Raw genomic sequence first — 18,807 nt, forward strand, 5'->3', positions numbered from 1 at the left:
ATATCTCTCTTTTTTTTTTTGAAATATTTTTTCCAGCAACTCGGGTAGCCGAATTAAGATGAGAAGTCGTAGGAATTCGGCAAAAAGAGACTAAATCGCTCTACGATTTCTAAGAGCGGTACAAAAGGTTGTGTGCAAATTGCCCACAACATGGACTGGCTGAACAGTCACTTTTCCAGTACTTCTATGAGGGGTTACTATCAATGGAAATGGAGATGAAAGATGCTTCTAGTGGAGGGGCACTTGTAAATATGATGCCCTAGAGAGAAAAAGATGTTGATTTTGACCATGGTTGCAAATTCCCAACATTTTCGACTGGTTACAGAACCAACGAGACGGGTTCATGGGTTAGAAGATAAAATTAATAAGCTTACTAATGTTCTTCAAATTTGCTTACAAATAAAACAAGCCCAGCGTGGTTGTGTGGAATTTGTGCTATGCCAGATCATCTAACGGGCTCATGTCCTATTTTACACGAGAGTTCGACAAAATAAGCGAATGTTGTCAGAAACTTTCCAGGGTGGAGTGGAAATATCATCCAAATCTAAGTTATGGGTCAAATCCTCAATTCAATTAGCCATACCAACAAAGGTCACTTCCAAATCAATAATTAAAACCTCCAAAATCATCTTTGGAATCCATAGTGGTAATGCTAGCCAATAGTAATAAAAATTTTCAACAAGAAATTGACATGCATTTGTAGGAATTAGATAAGCAAGTGAGCAAACTTGCACTCACGGTAAGTCGCTTAGAGTCCCAAGGTAAGTTGTCACCTCAAACTAAACCTAATCCTCGACATAATGTAAGTGTTCTGACATTGAGAAGCAGAACAATTTTGGAGTCAGCTCCTGGCACGAATGGTACCTGTAACACAGAACGTGAAAAATGGAAGCCCAATCCAGCATCCACTACAGATTCAACTCCTCAAAAGTGGTTTGTATTACCGCCCCTATTTCCTGGAAGACTCGTCCAATATAAAAAGAAGCAAGAACAAAAAGAGATCCTTGACACTTTTTGAAAGGTAGAAATAAAAATTCCTCCTTTTAATGCGGTTAATCAAATTCCACGATATGCAAAATTCTTAAAAGAATTATACACAAGTAAGAAAAACTCCTACGTAATGAAAAGGTGAGTGACGGAGAAACGTCTCAACTATTTTACAAAAGAAAATCCAGCCTAAGTGTAAGGATCCATGTATGTTTTCTATATCTTGCAAAATAGGCAATATTGGAATTAAAAAAGCCATGTGCAATTATAAACTACTAAACATGGGTCCTTTGAAAGAAACATGTGTAGTCATTCAGCTTGAAGATAGGTCAGTATTATATCCAGAAAGAGTGTTGGAAGATGTCTTCATCAAGGTAAATGAACTAAATTTTCTTACAAATTTTTACATCATCGACATGAAGGATGACAACTCAAAAAATTATTCTGATATTCTACTCGAGAGACCATTTTTAAGCACTGCACGTACGAAAATTGATGTTCAAAGTGGAACACTTACTATGGAATTTGATGGTGAAGTGCTGAATTTTAATGTTTATCAGTCAATGGGCCAACCTAGTACAACGCCGAATGTCTCTAGTGTTGATATCACTGAACCACTAACAAAATTATATTTTGAATATCATAAAGAGGATGAGATGCAAACCGTGCTTTGCAAGAGTTTAGACCTCGATATTATAGATAAATTGGAGGAATTAATGATGTACAAAAACCAAATTCGTGAAATCTTTATTCTTATGGAGACTCCACAAGTTCCTAGAAGTTAAGGTAAATATTTTGAACTGTCTCCTTCTAAAACTAAACTCATGCCTTCTATTTTGCAGGCTTCAGAACTGAAACTCAAACTATTACCGAAACACCTATAGTCTTCTTGGGTGATGAGAACACTTTACCAGTGATAGTATCTAGTACAATTTTGAGACTAGAAGAGGAGAATTTAGTTCAAGTCTTAAGGGACTACAAAAGGGCAATTGGGTGGATGATTGTCGATATTAAAGGTTTAAGTCCTTCAACTTGTATGCACAAAATTTTGATAGAAGAGAATTGTGAGCCCAAAAAGAGAAGCTCAAAGATGCCTCAATCCACCAATTATAGAGGTCGTGAAAAATGAAATTCAAAAGTTACTAGATTCCGGGATGATCTATCCCATTTTTGAAAGTAATTGGGTGAGCCCGGTCCATGTGGTACCCAAGAAAATCGGTGTAACTGTAATAGAAAATTTAGCAAGTGAATTAGTTCCCACTCGAGTCCAATACGAGTAGAGAGTCTGCGTAGATTATAAGAAGTTGAATGTTAGAACGTTTAGCTGGAAAATCTCACTATTGCTGTCTTGATGGATATTCAAGTTTTCTTCAGATTCCAGTGGCACCGAATGACCAAGAAAATACGATGTTTACGTGACCCTTTGGCACATTTGCCTATAGACAAATGCCATTTGGACTTTGTAATATGCCAAAAACATTTCAGAGGTGTACGGTAAGCATATTTTTCAACTATGTCAAGAAAATAATTGAGGCATTTATAGATGATTTCATGATGTATGGTAATTCTTTAGATGAATGTCTATCAAATCTCACTAAAATTTTAGCAAGATGGCTAGAATTTAATCTCATTCTAAATAATGAAAAATTTCATTTTATATTAGATAAGGGATTAATTTTAAGACATATTGTCTCCGCTGCAGGGATCGCGGTTAATAAGGTCAAAACTGATGTTATCAACTCACTTTCATACCCCACAACTATGAGGGAAATTTTCTCTTTTCTTGGTCATGCAGGCTTTTACAATCGCTTTATAAAAGGTTTTTCAAAGATTTCACAACCTCTACAACCTCTTACAAAAATACAGAAAGTTCAAATTCGATCAAATATGTAAGATCGTATTTGACACACTCAAGCATGAGCTTATTTCAGCTCCCACAGTACAACCACCAAATTGGAATTATTCCTTCGAGCTTATGTGCAATGCTAGTGACCATAGTGTGGGAGCCGTCCGTAGGTAAAGAATTGGGAAGGAACTCCACATCATTTCTTACGCCTCTAAAACATTAGATGCCGCCCAAAAAAACTACTCACCATTGAAAAAGAACTATTAGCTATTGTCTTTGCTTTGGAAAATTTTAGATCATATTTGATAGGTACTAAAATTATTGTTTTTTCTAATCATGCAGCATTAAAATATTTGATTCTGATGGATTCTACTCTTACAAGAATTTAGTCTCGAGATTAAAGATAAGAAAGGATGTTAGAACTTTGTAGCTGACCATTTGAGCCGAATACCCTTACCAAAAGACGTCACTCCTCTTAAGGACGATTACCTAGATGAAAATTTACTATCAGCCCAAGCAATTTACCCGTAGTACGCAGATATGGTGAATTACCTCGCTACAAGTATTATTTCTTCCGACTCATCACGTTCTAAAAAGGAAAAAATCAAGCGAGACTAATATTTAGGATGATCCATACCTATGGAAACACTGTTTTAATCAGGTAATTCGACGATCTATCGCAGAAACTGAGGTACAATCTATCCTAAATTTTTGCCATTCTTACGCTTGTGAAGGGCATTTCGGCCCTAAACATACTACCTACAAAGCACTTGAATGTGGATTAGTTTGGCCACATATTTTTTGTGATTCTTACTTATTTTGTAAGACTTGCGAGAGATGCCAAAAAGTGGGTAATTTAAGCCGAATGAATGAAATGCCCCTAACTCCTATACATGTATGCGAAATTTTTTATGTGTGGGGCATTAATTTCATAGGTCTGTTTGTTTCATATTTTGGTAATATTTATATTATTCTTGCTGTATATTATGTGTCTAATTGGGTAGAAGCTAAAGCCACCCGTCGTGCTGATGCTAAAACTGTAGTGGATTTTCTAAAGAATTCTATTTTTTTCCAGATTTGGCACACCGCGAGCATTGATCATCGATTGAGGAACACATTTCTACAACAAGGTAATTGGTGCACTATTAAAAAAGTATGGGATAACACAACGTGTGGACACGAGTTATCACCCACAAACAAACAGACAAGTGAAAATCTCAAACCGTAAAATAAAGTCAATTCTAGAGAAGACCGTGAAACCAGATCGAAAGGACTGAGCTTATGATTAAACAATGCACTGTGGGACTATCGCACTAATTACAAGGGACCCATAGGCATGTCCTCTTACCGACTCATATTCGGTAAACCGTGTCAACTTCCAGTAAAGTTGCAACACAAGGCATTTTAGGCTGTAAAGCAATTCAACAAGGAGTTGGATAGTGCAGGGGATAATTGGAGATTAAACATTCAAGAGCTCGAAAAAAATCCAGCGTGACGCATATGAAAATGCCCAAGTCTATAAAGACAAAACCAAGGTGTTCCATGACTAGAAAATATCTCGCAAACAATTTTTAGTTGATCAGAAAGTCTTACTTTACGATCCTACACTAAGAATTTTTTAGGTAAACTTCAAACCAAATGGCTTGGTCCTTTTGCTATAACTCAACTATTTCCTCATAGTCCAGTTGAAATTAAAAGCGAGGAGTTTGGAAAATGTTTTAAAGTCAATGGGAAAAGGTTAAAACTCTTTTACAAAAATTTCCAAGTACATTTGGGGGAGGAATTATTTTTCGAGGAGTCGGTTGAATAAACTTTCAGGTCGTCGAGCTAACGATGTTAAAAAAAAGTGCTTTTTGGGAGGCAGCCCATATGTATTTTAATTTATTTAATTTTGAATTTCAGTTTAATTTATATTGAAAATAAAAAATAATAAGATTATTATTTGATCTATGTGTTTTTTTCTAGGAATTTCTTTTGTGGCATGGGCACGCCTTGTGAAATTTCAGTAATGTCATTAGTTGAAACATACACCCAGGACCGAACTGACCAGAACCAACCCGATCTACCCAAACCACCCTTTATTGAATTAAACATATACAGTGAGTATACTTGACCCTTCTCTTTCTTATTTATTCTTTTATTATTACACATTGAAAGTAATGTGGGTTAAGTAGGGGGTGTTGGATTAGTAAATATGCATGATTGTTTCTCTTTCGCATTTGTTAATTCTTATGCTAGGACATGAATAGTATACTTGACTTTTCTCTTTCTTATTTATTCTTTTATTATTACACATTAGTAAGTATGCATGATTGTTTCTCTTTTGCATTTGTTAATTCTTATGCTAGTTTTATTCGTTAATTTGTTTAACATTGAGCCTCTAATTCCAACGCTTAGTAAATTTAGATAATTGGGTGGTTCTTGAATTAAAATGTTCATTATCTAGTTTAATCGACGTGTGTGTTATAAAGTTGAAATATTGTAATTAGATAGTTTCATGAAAATTGATTCTTTATAAATTTGCTTGGTAATTATATCATTCTTAGTTATTTTATTTTAAATATATTTTTAAAAAAACATAAAAAAAGAATAATTAATTCTACTCTACTGATGGTTCAAGTTATGAGTGAAGATTTTGAGAATGTGACCGAATTTAGTAACTGGGATGAGGTGTTTGGGTTGTCATCTCATTTCGTGTAAAAAAGTTCGAGTGACGAACAGGGAACTTGCAAACACTCTGCTAACCGAGCTACCATGAGTAGGGAAAAATAGCCCATTTAGAGACATGTCAAATTGAGTAATCGGGATAAGGTGCCTGGATTGTCATCTCACTTCGCGTAAAAAGGTTTGACTATGTCCCAATTTTATTGCATAATTAATTGAGAATAAATACCTTTAGTGAAATGATTGAATTTACATGTTTTAATTTTATGGAAAATTGTTGATTAAATTGAGTATTTCAACACTTATTCATTTTCACCTAAATTATTTGCATTGGTCATGGTTGTAGAAGAGAGGCTTGGTTTTTGATAAATTATTGGATAGATTCTAATATAGGAACATACAATATGCTTGATGACAAGCATAGGCTAACTAATAGGGATTTGATAGCATGTTTATTTTGCATATTTTACATGTTCAAATCAATTAATTCTTAAATTACTTCCCGCTAAATTGGTGGTTTTATGTTTAAATTCTGTCAAGGCGAAATTCGGATCCTTTAATTCAAAAACAAGCAGAAAAGGACTAAATTGGAGCACGATGAATAAAAGAGGGGGTCAAATAAAAAAATTGGAAATATTTAAGGGCTGATAGATTTTTAACTTTGTAAAAGCCATATTTAGAAGAAGAAAAAATCTGATATGAGTGTGATTTCATGTAATTGGTTTTTAGGTGAGTTAGGCTAATTTTAATATATGATATGTATATAAATAGGGTGTGCGATGGCCTTTGAAAAACACACTTGAACACACTTGGAAATTGAATAAAATTTATTCATTTCTTTTCTTTTATGCGTTAGTGCTAAGTTGTCGGCATTCTGCCATTTTTTCCTCCATTTTACTATTTTGGAAAAATTGCTTCCTAATTCCTTTTCCAATTTCCACCATTTTCATTTAAAATCATTTTCATATGCCAACTAGCATGATTAATCTCATGCTTAACTAATTCCATTTTAGCTTTGGCCCGGTTATTACTCAGACAATACTGTAACACCTTGAATTATTTAACATTGTTTCTGTGAATTATTTTATAAATGAGTATCTGCTTTAGTGGTTAAGTAATGTTGATGTGTGTCTGAGGTCTTGGGTTCAAGTCATGACATGTGCAACAAGGGATTTTTTTTTTTTTTGCAAGTTTTGGATTAAGTGTGTTGGGCTAGAATTGGGTTTGAAATTAAATTCTGGGTAGTTATCTGAGAGTGGGATGGAGTGGTTAGTTATTTGGGGGATATGATTTGATTTTTATTTTTATTAATTAATTTTTGTTTTTTCTTCTTTCCTAAAAATTAGCCTCTACTTTTCATGTTTCATATTTTTTCTCTCTTTCTTTTTCTTTCTTATTTTTCTCCTTCTGTTTCTTTTCCTTTCTAATTCAAACGAAAATTCAAGTTTTGTTTGGGAATCTTTTTCGTTGAGTTCGATTATTTTCGTTTGGTAAGTGTGTGGTTTGGTTTAATTGTCATTATGGAATTGATGATTGATTGGGGGTTTTGATGGTCTTGAAGGGTTTTTCTTGTTAATTTTTTTCTTCGGTTTGTGTTTACTGAATAACTTGGAGAGAATCATGTGTCAGTAGGTGCTCTTTCGGCGGAGTGATTATGTGGATCGCCGTCTCGAGGGTCTGGGAATTTCATCGTTTAACTTGCTACAAAAATCAAACCAGGTCTGTAACAGAAACATGAGAAAATAATGCTAAAAATTTTTTTAAAAAGTGGCATGTCGACGTCACACAGGCGTGTACCCGGCCGTGTGGTAGGCCGTGTGTGACACACGACTGTGTGACGGGAGTGTGTGTGGCCGTGTGGGTCATACGGGGTAGGCAAATTAGTGTGTGTAGGCCCACACGGGCATGCCACACAAGTGTGTGGGCCACACGGGCAAGGCCAATTTGGGCATGTGGGCCTAAAATTCTAAAATTTTCCCTAGAGTCACATACGTCGTTTTGATCGACTGTGAGCCTTCCGTAGTGTCAATAAGGGCAAAACAAGCCCTAATGGATGATATTTGTTATTCTGATAGACTAGTTTGAGCATTTAGAAATTGATATGTATGTTTTGACTGGTTCGTAATAACATAAATGTTATATGTATATGAACATGTGGGACATGTTAACTCTATTATACCTGTATATCTATATTATGTATCTGTATATGGGGTGGGATTTGTTTATGTAGAGCAAGTGTTTTGTGAGGCAACATTTCACCGATATACTGGCAGCTTGGCTGCAAACTATTCTGATAAGTGTCGTAAAGACACTATGTGGTGTATAGGGATGGGTGGGTGTTTTATACCCCACATTGTGTTGGGATGGTCAAAGATGGTGTGTAGAGGATGGGGGTAGGACTTTGCATATCTGTATGTTTCTGATAATTCGATTATGATATGATCTGATTCTGTTAAGGACTTATGTCTGCTTCTGTTCTGATATACTAAGAAATCTGAGTTTATGTGTATGATGACTCTGTTTAGTTACACACTGATTTTATGAAAACTCACATCTGTTTGTCTGTTCAGTCTAGGTAATCCTCAGACATAGGCGAGTCGGTGCGACTGAGTCTCAGTGATGACCACGAGTTCATGAATTGGTTTAATTAATGATTTTATTTAAATTCTAGATATTTTGAGGGTTTTGTAATTTATGGACTCTCTGGACTGTTTGTTTATAATTTGGGGTTTTGGATGCGTTTTGACTTTTAAACCACAACGTTCTGCAAATAACGGTTTTAGGCAAACAAATGGTTTTGAAAATACAAGCTCGATTGTCAACTATAACAACTTACAAACTTCCGCTACAAATTTTACGTTCTACTTAAAAGGGCAATAACTGACGATTTTATTAAAGAGTGTAATAATAAGTTTTTCTGAAAATGTGAACTCTTTTAGTAACATCTAATACGAGAAATTTTGACAAAATAAGATCGATTTCAAAACCCTTCTTCGTACCATTCCTAGATCCGGCCATAACGTCTAGGCCTGGTTTGGGGTGTTACAAATACAATCTGAGATATGAACTCGCACTAAAACCTTTTCAACACGGCATTCGATATCTCTCTAGTATATGGGATAGTACAAATTCGTCCCTTAAAGTCAATTTAACTTCAATTCAAAAAGCGCACGTTGGGTTGGAGTTGTTTGCCGTATAGTTGGGAAGTCGAGTCGACCATGTTGTATTCGAATTCCCACAAACAAATTGGCGTGTTTAGGTGGAAAAATCCAATTGGATTTCATTAAGGGAGATAGTGATCGAATTTAAACGACCCACGCAGTTGATGTCGTTGATTCGAGTTGGGTTCTTCAAAGTGGAAGGCTGTCAGGGTCTTGAATTACGAATGCGTGTTCCGTAATTAGACAATCGGTAAGGGCTGGTTTGCAAGTCGTATCAAAATCAACCACAAAAGGAAGAATTGGTGATTTGGACGTTCTTGATCGCTATAACCAACTTATCGCTTGGAAGGGAAAATTCATTTTTCAAGGATCGGTTCAAGTTCATAGTGTACCAAGGCTGAGGCTAGGCTTAAATATATTCAGTTTACCGATTTAATTTAATTCACTTTATTTTGCAAACATAATTCTTTTTTATTTTATTTTATTATATATTTGTTTATTTTATTTTATTTATCAACTAAATTTCCCCCTTTGTTATTTATTTTACAGATCCGCACATTCAAGTCAAAAGCACGACAGCTGCCTAGACTTAGAAATCTGGTCACAAAAACAGGAAAATTAGGAGTCCCAATCCCTATAGGATCGACCCTACTACTCTATACTACTATTTATTAGTATTTTTTCGTAAGAATTTATATTTGGTGATTTTGATGCCTATCAGTAATTGATGAGGAAAAAGGCTCTCGTCGACTATTCTAGCTAACAATTCTCATAATGGCTTTACAAGTGAGAGGGGAAAACGGTTGGGAAATTTCAACTCCCCGAATAAAGATAGAGGGGGTAGAATCAATATAAATGAACATATGCGAAAGAAAGAGATAGACGTGGTCACAGATACGGGTTAAAGAGTTCGAGTAATTGATGCAATTAAAGCTTTTGTTGGTATATTCAACGCTAATAGAAATTTCAATTTCGAGGGTGCCAATGGGAAAGCAGTAGTAGTAGAGCCGATTAAAAAGAGACTCGACGAGCACCAATCATTTAAATTTTAGGTAAGTGCCTATTTTTTACATTTTTCTATGGATTTAAGCCTATTTGTATGGAACGTTCAAGATTGTGGGTACCCAAAATTTAGTAAAGTGGTTAAACAGTATGTGTGTGAACATAGACCTAATGTTTTAACCTTTTTTTGAAACGAGAGTTAGTGGGTATAAAGCTGATAACGTTATTGCAGACTTAGGTATTTCATTTTCATATTGAGTTGAAGCTCAAGGTTTCTCTGGAGGGAATTTGGGTGTGTTGGCAGAAGTTTGTGTCAATTGAGGTTTTAGTTAGTCACTTTTAGTTTATTCATTGCAAGATCCACGTTCCTAGTTCATTTAGCCCTATTTTTGTTACTTTTGTTTATGGAAGTTCGAATAAGTCTAAGAGACAAGCCCTTTAGGATAATCTAAGTAATATTGTTGTTTTTGTAATTGGTTTGTGGACTGTGGTAGGTGATTTTAATGCCATTTTACATTTTGAATATAGACAGGGATGTTCAAACTCTATGAGACCTTGTAGAGATTTTCAAGATTTTATGTTTAATTGGGGGCTAATGGATATGGGATATAGTGGACCAAAATTTGCTTTTAACAATGGGAAAACTTTTATTAGATTGGATCATGGAATATGTAATATTCCAAAAGTTCATCATTTGTTAAAAATACTAAATCTTTTCATAATAAAGCTAGAGTGAGATAGAAACACAATCAAATATCTACATTTCAACTAGCTGATGGGGAATGATGTTTTGACGATGAAGTTCTACAGAGAAAGGCAGTTTGTTTTTTCAGTACTCTTTACAAGAAAGAGGATAGGAGTTTTGACAAATTTCCAATTGTTGGTAAATTTCTTGAGTTACGAAGTGAAGTTTTATAAACTTTGGGTTCAATTCCTTTTGATGAGGATATTACAGAGGTTATGTTTGACATGGCTCCTTTGAAAACACTGAGTTTAGATAGCCCGTATGTACAATTCTTTTTAAAGTAGATATGGAATTGTTGGGGAATCAATTTGTCGAATGGTACGAGATGTTTGTATAGGTGGTGCCATTGAGCCAGAAGTAAATAGAGCATTACTAGTATTGATTCCTAAAGTCACCAAGCCGTAGAATTTTACTCAATTTAGACCAATTAGTTTGTGCTCAGTGTTATATAAAGTTATCACCAAAGTAATTGTACGAAGGTTGAAATGGATTATGCCCTATCTGATCGCGCAGAATCAAAATAGTTTTATTACAAAGTGTAATATTACTGAAAACATTCTTATCACTCAGGAGGTGATTCATTCCATGCGACGATATAAAAGTAATAAGGGTTGGATGGCTATCAAAGTGGATTTAGAAAAGGCTTATGATAGGATTTATTAGGATTTCATAGTCGATTCTTTATTTGAAGCTCAATTCACTCTGAACATTATTCAGACCATTATGCATTGTGTTTTGACAATTACCATAAAGATTCAGTTGAATGGTTGTTTTATGAGGAGTAAGATAAGCTAACCCTCTATCACCGTGTTGGAAAAAATATGATTTGAAAACGATTTTATTACACAACGAAAAAATACAATTTTGAAAACCAAGCGGGTTTGTGATATTTATAATAATAAACTTTTCCCTGAAATCACATCTGTGTTTTGGGCTAGACGGATCTTTGTCATTCCTAACTTTCAACCTAACAACCTTCTTCGCTATTCTCGAACCACGAATTGCTTCGAGTGTGGGCTTGAACACTTTTGAATCAAACACAGAACCATGGAATATTTTCTTTAATTTAAGTAGGAAAGTAAATCTCTTTCTTAATATAAACTGGTAAAATCATTATTATTAGAAAGTAGAATTTATTTTCTATTATCATTACTTTCTAGTAGAATAATAATATCTTAAAGTTGTATGTAACTTATTCCTTTTTTTGCCCTATCAGTGCCATCTATTTATAGGGAGAGGAAGTAAAACCCTAGTTGAATTAGTAGAAGCATTTAATGCATGTTTAATAGAAAAACAATCCCCTAATTGAACTAGGTGAGAGAGGAGTGGCAACTTTAGTTAAAAATACTAGGGTTTGTCGTCCCATTATATTCAATATGAGGAGCTTTGGGTCTCCCCTGTATTAGGTCCAATTATAAGTGCTTCCTGAGCTTTTAACTTAGCACTTTATAATTCAATCTAACCCAATACATGTTTTTCTATTTCTCAAAATAAACATTATAAATTAATTTTCCAATTAAATAATTTTCTCAACCCAATTTTGATTCTGTTAAAATCATTGTAACTTTACCGTAAAAGGATCTATGAGAAAATATATTTAATTTTTTTGTATTCAACAAATTCACCATGACTAATTTATTTTATTTTATTTTTGAACATCAATTATTTATTTAATTAAACAATAATTCGAAAAACCAGAAATTAATTCTCAAGTCATTTCCATACTTAGTGAGAACACCAGATTCATTTCCAAATGTTACTCACTTCTCTAACTTTATCATTTATGTTCATTTAATTCAACATGCAATTCATTTCTGGTTTCAACGAGCTAGCGGAGGGACCAATTGAACATATGTGATTAAGGCTCAAATTATTTATAATTAAGTTTAAGTTTTTAGCCTATTAATTATAAAGTCATTTAGTCATGAAGTCATTCCATTATAGTATCGTGACTGAGCTCTCCCTAATGACATACCATTATGAAATCTTCTTGACCAGTGCTCGTCCAATGACATTGTTATAAGTGTGTTATCCTCATAGGATATCCTTAATCTCTTTGAGATAAATTGTTCTCCCAATGTGATCCTATTTTATCTCATAGTAATTACATCTTCCTTTATTAAAAGTCAACTACTATCAAATAGTAATTAAGTCATTTATCATAAAGACAAATGATCCGTTGTCACATTTACTTTTCATATATCATATAATGCTAATGAGAGGATATCATTTGCCCATGCCTTAGGCTATGAATTCCACTATTGTGAATGATGCTACATACTATAGAAGTCGTATGTCCAACGCACTAGCTTTCAATTCCTTATCTATTCGAACTCAGACTTTTACTTGCATCAAAGTATACGAGTCACGCATACATAATCTATCATCGACTCAGGATTAAGGTTTGTCACACTATGAACGTTACAAGTGAGTAAATCCATAAACGGATTCAAGATCTATTCTAGTTGGATCTTGTTCGATGTACTGTCAGTCTAGTTAGTCACATTTATGTCTCTATCTTTTGGGAGTCGTCCACTCCGATGCCCATGACTAAGCATCTCCCCAATTGGATTTGATATAAAGCATATTAGTCTTTCAATCAGCTTGCTCATTTCCAATTAAAATAAGGACATGTTTAGGTTTACTACTAATAAAATTTGTCTTTTTGTATTACGATCAAACCACGTAATAGTGCTTAGTATTAGTTAAACATTAGACAATTAGTGAGCTAATATTTAATTTTATTTTTCTTTATATGCAAAAATCACATGAGTATATTATACAAAGGATATTAATGTAATTCATAAATAATTTTATTAATCAATCTATTCAAAAAAATTATAAGTGTTCAAACAAATATATTACACTTAGGGCATAAGATCCAACACACCGTGCCTATTTTTTTATGTATGGAGAGGTTGGGTCATAGCATAGATAAGGAAGTTGATAAGGGTATATGGGAGTTGTTTTGATTAGTTCGAAATGGTAATTCGATTTCACATTTGTTCTTCATCAATGATCTTATTATTTTTGCCCACTTACAAATGGAGGTTGTTGCTAGGATGTTGAATCAATTTGGTAATTGCTCTGGACATGAGTAAATGCAGCTAAAACACAAATTTCTTCTCACCAAATATTGATGCTAGTCTTGTGGATATGATTTATCAACGACTTGGATTTCAAAGAGTTGAAAATTTGGGGAAGTATCTTGGTACGCCTATTATTCATGGTCGAAAGTTGAGTAGTATGAACCATTTCATAATTGATAAGTTGAATGATAAGTTGATTGGGTGGGTTTCGAAAACTCTATCCAAGGCAGGACGGGTATTACTTGCCAAGACGGTGCTTTCAGTGATTCCTCAATATTTCATGCAAACTATCATGCTCCCTGTTAGCATATGTTCTAAAATATAGAAAATTATTCGCAAATTTATTTGGGGGTCAAGGTGAGACGAGTTGAGGTGTTTTCAGTATTACTTGCCAAGACGGTGCTTTCAGTGATTCCTCAATATTTCATGCAAACTGTCATGCTCCCTGTTGAAAGGAATTGAGGTGTTATTTCCTATTATGTTTTTGTTGCTATTATTGTCTTATTTGCAGCTGGGATTTCTTTATTGAATTTAATTTTTAAAAAAGGTGGGAGCTTTGATGTGTTTTTCATTATGCATATGTTGCCTTTATGTTATCTAAGTGCTGTCACATAGATGGATTTAAGTGGAAAATAGGCTCTTGATAATATAAGGGAAGTTCATAGATTAAATGAGAGTACGATTCAAACCATGCCAATTTCCGTCCGAAACAAGGGAGCACCTAAAAAGTGGGCATTCAAAGTACACAACATAATCAGCAGTAGAGTTCCTGAACTGGAAACTAAAAAAAAAATAACATCACTTGCCCTTTTTGGCAAGTGGACAATTACGGAGAATGCACTTCGAATGGAACTGATGTGGTGTTATTTTTCATGGACTGGTGTAGGAAACATGTACTCGGTCTAATTTGACAATGACTTGGGATTATAAGGGTTCATCTTTGGGCAATTAATTTGGTGGTCCAACTTTTTGCTACTGACTAGTGTCACGGACTTAGAGTTTTCTCACGGATCCGTGCGGCCTTAGGCAGTTTCTTTGCTCAAAAACGCCTAAGTCAGCCTAACTTGTAGTAATAAAGGATTCAACAGTAAAAATGCCTAATTCAGCTTAACTCGCAACAATAAAGGATTCAACAGAATTCCCTTAAGGTTTCCACGAAGAACAGCAGAAGAACGAAGTAAGAACGAGCCTTGAAATATGAACAAAAGCAAGAACACTTGAGAGAAAAGTTTGAGTGAATACTCTCAAAATTCTTATTAACAACTGAATGATTTACAATGAGCAGAGAGTCCTCTATTTATAGTTGAGGCTCTCCAAAATCAACGGTCTAAATCAAAATACATCAATGGCTACAATTAAAAGCTATTACAATATCAAATCTCTAAGATTACATAATCGCATCTTCTAAAGATTTCATTTAATATCTAGGATCACATATCTCAAAAGATCACCTTCCATATTTGTCAAGCATATCTTCAAAAGATCACTTTCCTTATTTGCCAAGCTCCGGAGATGGGCTTTTAATTCCTCCAGGCAATGGACCAGTCCAGTTGGGCCAAATGACCTCCCTCGAATGCGATGGATCGCACGAATCCATCATGGTTGCGAGATCCCATGCGCAACCCATGACATTCTCCCCCACTTGTTCTAGCGACGCCCTCGTCGTGTCCTCCTCATGGGCGGTCAATTTTTCCTTGAAGCGCCACAATGCCTTGGCGGGTTCCCAACTTGCTTCGCTATCGGAAGTCCCATCCATCGAACTAAGTATTCATGCGCGGTCGATGGTACTTTTAATCTAATCACACAGTGCCTGAATGGTTTCCACGTCGCGGTCGTAAGAGACCTTTACCCCCATTGGTGCTCGTTCAGACTTGCCCCGATTCAGATCTTCTTGGTCCCAATGAAATGGCTTAAGCATACTTACATGGAACACTGGGTGGATTTTAAGTTTTGGAGGCAACTCAAGCTTGTATGCCACTTTGCCCACTCTCTTAACAACTTTAAACGGCCCCTCATACCTTCGCACGAGCCCTTTGTGCAAGCCCGTATATTGCAACATCAAGTGTAGTTTGGCAAGGACTGAGTCACCCACTTGAAACTGCACGTCTCTTCGGTTTTGATCGGCCCACTTCTTATTGCGCTTGCTTGCCTTGTGTAAACAAGCCCTAGCCAAGTCATTCTTCTCTTGCCAATCCTTCGTAAAAAGATAAGCTGCCGGATTTGGTCCTGTATAACAAGTTACCACAGCATTGGGTGTGACTGGCTGTTGGCCCGTCACTATCTCAAACGGACTTTGGTTCGTTGCCCCACTTTGCTGCAAGTTATATGAGAATTGAGCCACATCCAACAACTTTGGCCAATCCCTTTGTGTGGCACTCACATAGTGTCGCAGATATGTTTCTAACAATGCATTTACTCTCTCAATTTGCCCATCGGTTTGCGGATGCATACTCGTGGAAAAGTTCAAGTCTGAGCCCATTGACTTGAACAACTCGGTCCAGAACCGACCTGTGAATCGCCCATCTCGATCACTGACAATCGACTATGGCACGCCCTAATATTTTACCACATCTCTAAGGAATAAACGAGCTGCCTCCTCAGCAGGACATTCCTTGGTGGCCGGAATGAACGTCGCATACTTCGAGAACCTGTCCACCACAACAAGAATACTCGCAAACTCGTCAGACTTAGGTAAACCAACAATAAAATCCATGGATAAACTCTCCCATGGTCTTTCCGGAATGGGCAAGGGTTTAAGCAAACCGGCTGGGGTTTTTAACTCAACCTTGTCTTGTTGGCAAACCAGACAAGTCTTCACATAGGTTTCCACATCATCACCCATGTGAGGCCAATAATAACGTTCCTCCAAAAGGGCCAAAGTACGGTGCATCCCTGGGTGGCCAGCCCATCTCGAGTCATGGCACTCTTTCAGGACTTCCTTACGTAGCTTCCCATAATGAAGCACATAGAGGCGACGCCCTTTGGTGTATAGCAGCTCTCCATCAAGCCAAAATCTTCTCGTTTTTCCCTCCTTGGCCAACTCCGTCAGATTTTTGGCTGTGGGATCATGGGACAATCCTTCTCGAATACGTTCTAACAAGGAACCATCAGGTTGGCTAATTGCCGCAAATTCCATCTTTTGACTCAGTGCGTCAGCCACAATGTTGGCACTCCCCGGCTTATACTCCATGGTAAAGTCAAATTCAGCTAAGAAGACCTGCCAACGAGCCTGTTTAGGAGACAACTTTTTCTGGGTTAGAAAATAACTGTTGGCAACATTATCGGTAAGGACAACAAACCTAGAACCCAATAAATAGTGCCTCCAAGTGCGCAAACAATGCACCACCGCAGTCATCTCCTTCTCTTGGACCGTATATCTTCGCTCCGTCTCATTAAGCTTTCAACTCTCAAAAGCAATAGGATGTCCATCTTGCGTTAAGACTCCCCCGATAGCATAATCTGATGCATCTGTGTGTACCTCATATGTCCTCGAAAAATCTGGCAAGGCAAGCATAGGTTCCTTCGTCATCCCTTGCTTCAATTGATTAAAGGCCCTCTCACATTCCGGATTCCAATCCCATACCTTCCCTTTTTTCAACATGTCCGTCAAGGGTGTGGTAATTCTCGAGTAGCCTTTAATAAAGCGTCGATAGTAATTTTCCAACCCAAGAAAAGATCTCAACTCTGTCACCTTGGTTGGGGGCTCCCACTCAGAAATGGCTCGAACCTTACTCTTATCCATTCGGATCTTACCCCCTCCCACAATGTGGCCTCAGAATGACACCTCTTGTTGGGCAAATGAGCACTTCTCCTCCTTAACAAACAACTCATTTTCCCTCAAAGTTTGGAACACCTCCCTCAAGTATTCCACGTGCTCCTCGAGAGACTTCCTATACACCACAATATCATCAAGATAAACAACCACAAAACGATCAAGGAAAGGTTGAAGTACCTTATTCATTAGGGTGTAGAAGGTAGCTGGGGCATTCGTGAGTCCGAAAGGCATCACAAGGAACTCGTACGAACCATATCGTGTCACACAAGCTGTCTTTGGTTCATCCCCCTTGGCTATCCGAACTTGATGGTACCCTGATCTTAAATCCAACTTGGTAAACCATCTTGCACTACCAAGTTGGTCGAACAAATCTGCAATAAGAGGAATAGGGTACTTGTTCTTTATAGTGACCTTGTTTAGAGCCTGATAATCAATGCACATTCTCAAGGACCCATCATGTTTCTTTTGAAACAACACTGGCGCACCGTATGGGGATTTAGATGGTCTAATAAATCCTGCATCTAATAGCTCCTTCAGCTGTTTTCGCAATTCTTCTAACTCTGGCAGAGCCATACGATAGGGGGCCCTTGCTGGCGGTACCACGTTGGACACTAACTCAATTTTGTGGTCCACCTCCCTCTTTGGTGGCAAACTTTTTGGCAACTGAGCAGGCATCACATCCCAAAAGCACTGCAATAATTGGCTCACTTCTTTCGGGATTTCACTAACGGACTTAACGGTATCCTCGATCTTCAAGGTAGCCAAATAAGAGACTTCATCCCTGCGTACTCCTTTAGCAAATTGAATTGCTGACAGTGTTTTTCCCTCTAAGCTTCTCTTCCTTGTCATTCTTACCATGCATGGATGGTTCGAACCCGTAATCACCATGTAATCACTTGAAGAGGCAATAAGTGCCTTAACCTGATCAAGAAAACTTAGTCTAACCACACAATCATAGTCATCGAGTGGTATTACCTTAATGGATACCTTGCCGGCCCAATCACCCAGTTGAAGATCCACTCCCTTGGCAACACCCTTAATTGGGACACTTTTTGAGTTCACTGTTTTGATCCGACCCAGCTCATTCTCTATCTTGAGCCCAAGTTTCTGAACTGCCTCTTCGGACATGAACAAATCAGACGCTCCAGTGTCGACCAGCGCATTCAATTTTCTGCCGGCCACAATAATGTCCACAAACATCAATCCATGACTCGTTCTATCTTCGACACCCCCTAGTATCGAACCGAGATTGTTTTCCTCCACATCTGACTCCTCCTTTGTTTCCATAGCCGTGAGAGCGGCCTTCTTTGGGCAGTCCCTGATCATATGTGGACCATCGCAGTAAAAGCAACTTATAGGCCCACTCTTTCTCTTGTCCCAAGGTTTCTTACCGTTGTCATTCCTAGCGGGACTCTTTTATCTCCCCCACTATTACCCTTTTGATTGAATCTGGGCTTAGAAGAATTCGCATTGTCTTTCTTCCCACCAAATTCAGCAAGCGATTCTGCCAAAGACATCGCCTTGGTAAGCTCTTAGGC

Source organism: Gossypium raimondii, chromosome 12, assembly GCF_025698545.1.
Source record: "Gossypium raimondii isolate GPD5lz chromosome 12, ASM2569854v1, whole genome shotgun sequence".
NCBI lineage: Eukaryota > Viridiplantae > Streptophyta > Magnoliopsida > Malvales > Malvaceae > Gossypium > Gossypium raimondii.